Below are 6,000 nucleotides of genomic sequence, written 5' to 3'. Positions count from 1 at the left end.
TCCATATCATTTTTTTTTTTTCCTAATGCCCTCCTTGTGCCTACTCTCATCTGTCTGGCAGGCTTATTTTCCCAGGATCAAAGTAATCTTGTTCATTCATCCAACAGTTCCTGAGAGCCTGCCTTGTGCCAGGCACCGTGCTAGGTGCTAAGGACACAGTGGAGAACAAGACAGACACTGATGCTTGTAGTCCAGGTTCTTGCTGAAATCTCTTTAATGGCCTTCTTTCCTCCATGCTTCTGTATCTCTGTTATAGCACTTAGCACATTGTACCATCAAAGGTTTTATGTCACCTTCTCTAAAGTGAGAACATACACTGTTATTTATCTATTATTTTTCCTAACCTTCAGCACAAAGCTTTGTAGCTGCTAAATAAATGTTCATTGGACAATATTCTTGTTCTTTCAAATAGTCTTCTTGTGACATGTTATTTGTGGCTAGCAATCCTCCCCCTGGGCTGCAGGCTGCTTGATTATGTAAGATTAGCATAACAATAAGGATCACAGGGTTCAATGTCAGGGAAAGGCTTCTTAACCACAGTCCAATTAATTTTATAAGTAAGATTCTAAAAGCCGATTCACCATATGAGAGTTAATATAAGAGGACTATGTAACACATACTACACCAGTGGTGTCCTGATAAATGTTTAACAACCAGCTCCACAGGAGAAGAAAGCCCTGGTTTATAGCATTTGCCAGTTTCCACGGTGTGAATACTCCCATCATGGCTAATGTCGGGTTACCAAAGGATGTCATTGAATGTGGAGTTGAGATGATTATGCAGTATTTCCATCATACAGAAACAATAAATTAAATAACTTCAAGAACGTTGATAGTAAAATTGTAAAGTGTAGTAAAATAATTAGGTGATGATTTGAGTGTTTTAAATATGACTTATTTAATTACAAATTTATCTAATTTAATGTTTAGTAATGACTGTGTTTGACAATCAGCTTGCAAAATTCCTGAAAAATTTTGCAAATTCCTCTCCTGAGCTTTTACAAGCTGGCTTTAGTATTGTATGGTAAAAGTATTTCTTCACTGGTATATAGTGCACTGTCTTTACTTGATGATGTCCTGCAAAGGGTAAACAAATTGACTCTTGAAAGTTGTGTCCAATTTAGATCCATTAGGAGGAAAGTTTTACTTAAAGGAGCTGATAAAGTTGATATTATTTGTGAAGCAAACGATCCCCACTCCACTCCCACCCTTCAGCCAGGTCAGAATTATTCATCCCTGTAGAAAATATTTAAGACCTACTGTTATTTTAGGACATGTTCATTTGAATCTCCAGATATTCTGCATATAGTTGGCCTAAATAAATGCTTGTAGAATGAATGTGAGGCCTCCCCGGAATTATTTCTATGGGTTCTTATGTGGCTATGTGAATATTTCTAAATCTTTTTTCTTCTCTCAGTGGACCCTCTCTTCCCAGGACAGCCTGCACATAGATTCTGAAAGGGGAGGTATCGGGAAAGCAGGATAGGGGAACACATGGCCCTTAATTTCACAGAGTCCTCATGGGGGAAACTGAGTGGGGACAAAGTGTCTTCAATGGGACACATGGAGTAGGATCATCCTTCAGCCAGGTCCTAAGCTCTGCAATCGATCAGAGGCCTCTTCTCTCACTGGTGTCATCGCTAACCAAGCACCAAGGAGAATGTAACTTCTGCTCCTGCCTCCTCCACCCTCAGGGGGACCTTCAAAAAGCGATTTGTCCTGAGACTTCTTTGCATAGATCTGTGAGGATGTAGGTAGAGCACCCGTGGATGGTGCCATACAATTTGGGTTCCAGAGCCAGATGGTGGCAGGCACTGTATCCACCCAAAGGTGGAGTGAGGAGCCACCAGAGTTATCTTTTCAAAATGTGAATCATTCAGTGTCACTGTCTTAAAACCTCTCCATTGCACTTAAAATTGCACTTAGAATAAAATCTAAACCCTTTGCTACATTTTGAAAAGTCCCTCCATGACCTAACCTCTGCCTGCCCTCTGACTTTAGAAGTCTCCCTACACCTGCTATGCTCCAGTCCATTGGCCTTCTTTCTGCCCCTGGGTACACCAAGCTGCCTGGACCCTCAGCAGGGTCTTTGCCCTGGAGGCTTCTCCTGCTTAGAATGTTCTTCCCTCAACTTTTTCCCCAGCTGACACTCCATTCAGCTCAAATGTCACTTCCTCGGTGAGATTTCCTTGGTCCAGCCTATCTAATGAGGTCCCCATCCAGTCATTTTCTAATTGCCATGTTTTATTTCCTCTGTGTCACTTATGATCTGAAACTTATTTCTTCACTTGTATATTATCCTCCATGAGCATGAAAACTCTATGGCAGCCTGGATGTTGATTCTTTTTTTTTGTATATATATTTTATTGAAGTATAGTCAGATTACAATGTTGTATCAATTTCTGGTGTACAGCATAATGCTTCAGTCTTACATGAACATACATATATTCGCTTTCATATTCTTTTTCACCATAAGTTACTATAAAATATTGAATATAGTTCCCTGTGCTATATGCTATACAGTATAAACTTGTTGTGTATCTATTTTTTATATAGTAGTTAGTATCTGCAGATCTTGAACTCCCAATTTATCCTTTCCCACCCCCTTCCCTCCCTGGTAACCGTAAGTTTGTTTTCTATGTCTGTAAGAATGTTCCTGTTTTGTAAATAAGTTCGTTTGTCTTTTTTTTTTTTTAGATTCCACATATGAGTGATATCACATGATATTTTTCTTTCTCTTTCTGGCTTACTTTACTTAGAATGACAGCCTCCAGGTCTATCCATGTTGCTGCAAATGGCATTATTTTATTTTTTTATGGCTGAGTAGTATTCCATTGTATAAATATACCACCACTGCTTTGCTGGATATTAATTCTTAATCACTGCTATATTCCTTATTCCTAGAACAGTGCCTACATGTAGAGCGGGCTTACAAATATTTTTTTGAATAAATGAAAATAAGCGGAGGATAGAATATGTGTCTGGATTATCTGCCTTATGTGAGGAGTGAACCCTAAACTCAAGGCCCCAAATCCTTCAAATTCAACCACTCTTGTGTTTTCATCATTATTATTATTGCCTTCACTTTTATTATCTCACAACCATCATTATCAACAACAGTGGTGCCTGGCACATGAGGGTATTTACTGTCTGTAGAATGAATGAAGGAATGGACTTCAACTTTACAGCTGACCTCAAACTTCCTTTCTAGTCTTATTACTACTCTCTCCCCAATCCAGCTTCTTGTATATAGTACGCTCCAGCTACTCAGAACCAATCATTTTCATCTAACACACCATAGCTTCATGTCTCAGTGTGTCAGCTTATTCTACTGTTCCTCCTATTTGAAATTCCCATTTCCTGTCTCTGACAAGTTCTCATTCTACTCGGACCCACTTTTGTATCCCTTCCAGGTAGTTTGTCACTTCCCCTTCTTGTGCTTCCATATCACTCTGTCTACACCACTGTTAAAAACTCACTTCCTGAATTATAGTCGTTTGTTGACATATCTGCCTTCTCCCCTAGAGAGTGAGCTCCATGAAGGCAGGGACAGTATATTTTCATCTCTGTGTTCTCAGGAACCACTGCTGGCCCACCACATAGCAGTTTCACAATATGTGTTGAAATCCTCCATCTGGTATTGGGCATAGGCTGCCTGCAGAGCTGGATGCTAGGTGCTGAAGGAGAAAATAGACAATGCTGGGCAAAACATGGTCCCTGGCCCCAAGGACTTACAATCTAATTAGAGGGACAAGTCCTTTTCATAGAAGATGTAACATTAAAAATCAGTGTATTCTAACAGACTCAAAGACATAGAAAATAAACTATGGTTACCAGGGGGGAGGGGAGTAGGAAGGGATAAATTGGGAGTTCGAGATTTGCAGAGACTAACTGCTATATATAAAATAGATAAACAACAAGTTTATACTGTATAGCACAGGGAACTATATTCAGTATTTTGTAGTAACCTATGATGAAAAAGAATATGAAAATGAATCTATATATGTATACGTATGACTGAAACATGCTGTGCACCAGAAATTAATACAACATTGTAAACTGACTATACTTCAACTAAAACATTTTTTAAAATAACGACAACAACAACAACAACAACAACAACAACAACAACAATAATTTTAAAAAAACCCAGTGTATTCTAGAATTACATATGAGACAAGAGGAAGCTTGGTGGTGTAGAACAGGTATGGGACTGGAGTAGCCAGTAGACTTTGTTTCTGGTTCCTACTTTACCATTAATTCACTACGTGGCCTTGACAAATTATTTCTCTTCTTTAGACCTTGGTTTTCCTCCCTGTAAACAAAACGTTAGATCAGAAGCCTTGGCTGATTTCTATATCCGATTCCATCTGACATTCTGAGTTTGGCTCCATAGAACTGGGTGGAGATGGTAGGGAGAGCTTGGTAGTCTTGGTTTGCCCCCTGGTGGTCACTCTGCAGCATCACAGTCCCGGGAGACCTGGCTGTAAGCTTTTCCCAGAGATGGAGGTAGTAGAGCCCAGAGCCTAGAAAACAAAGAACTGTGGAACAGTGACCATTCCAGAATAGAACCAATCAACCAGTCACTGGTAGATTAGTATAGAATCCTATCCTCCTTCAGGATTAATGAACTCGGGAGACCATGCTCTCTGTTTTCAGCCTCTAGCTGAACTCATCTCATAACTGTTTCTTTCCAGACCAAAGGAAGTCAATCTTAAGAGTGCTTTTGCAGCATCCCCCCCACCCCCAACTTTTTCTTCTGCTCCCATCACAGTACTCTCTTCTGAGGCAAATTCTTCATTCTAGTCGCCATCCATTTATATATGACAAAATGAGGGTTTTCTCTCCTTCTTATTCTTTTCCTGGAGGAGGGTCATCAACCTCTCCTTCTGGGACACTTGGTCCAGAAAAAATGAAGGTAGCAGGAGGATTTCTTTGATGAGATGAGAAAAACAGACAGACTCAAATAAAACATGTTATTTATACTGTAAAAGGTGATTACAACTAGCAAAGTTTGTCTTGTCTTTTTTTTTTTTAGATTCATGCTTTATTTTCTCTTTCAGTTTTTTTGAGATATAATTGACATACAACACTGTATAAGTTTAAGATGCACAGCATAATGATTTGACGTACATATATCAGGAAATGATTACCACAGTAAGTTCAGGGAACATCCCTCATCTCAAATAGATACAAAAGAAAAGAAAAAGAAAAATATTTTTCCTTGTGCCGAGAACTGTTAGGATTTACTCTCTTTAACAACTTTCATATATAACATACAACGATGTTAACTGCATTAATCAAGTAGTATGTTACATCCCTAGTACTTATTTATCTTATAACTGGAAGCTTGTACCTTTTGACCACCTTCATCTAATTCCCCCTCCCCCAAACTCCCAGATTCATGCTTTAGGAAGATCATTCTGGCTGCAGTACAGAAAATAGAAGAAGGCATGACTAGATGGAAGGTGTTCTGGATATTTTCTGTTTGCCTCTCCAGATACTCTCTCCACCATACTCCTGTTCTGTGTCCCAGAAGTTTGATCTGTGTGGGCTCCCAACGGGCTGGAAAGTTTTGCCTTTTAGGTGTCTCTCTCTGAAGTGGAGTTAGGGAGGGCCCTTTGTCAATTTATTTCTTTATTCTCTGTATGTTGAACCTAAAGGACTTAGGGTCACCACTATCCCCTTAAAACAAATGAATTGACCAAATGAAAGAGGGAATTGGTTGCTTGGAATCTTGGGCCAGAGCCTAGAGGAAGAAGGATAGAGTCTCTGAAGGTAGGGAAGAGAGGAAGAAAGACCAAGGGGGATGGGAGGGAGGTGCAGAGAGAGAAAGAGTGAGAGCAGTTGAGGATTCTGGCTGGACTTATAGGTATCTAGAGGGGAATCTTTTTTAACTGAAATGTAGTCGATTTACAATGTTAGTTTCAGATGTACAGCAAAGCGATTCAGTTATACATATACATACATACATACAGAGGAGAAATTTAAAGAAATTAAA

The sequence above is a fragment of the Vicugna pacos genome, chromosome 10 (genome assembly GCF_048564905.1).
Source record: "Vicugna pacos chromosome 10, VicPac4, whole genome shotgun sequence".
Taxonomy (NCBI): domain Eukaryota; kingdom Metazoa; phylum Chordata; class Mammalia; order Artiodactyla; family Camelidae; genus Vicugna; species Vicugna pacos.
The sequence above is the reverse complement of the archived record's forward strand: the minus strand, read 5'-3'. Positions refer to the sequence as shown.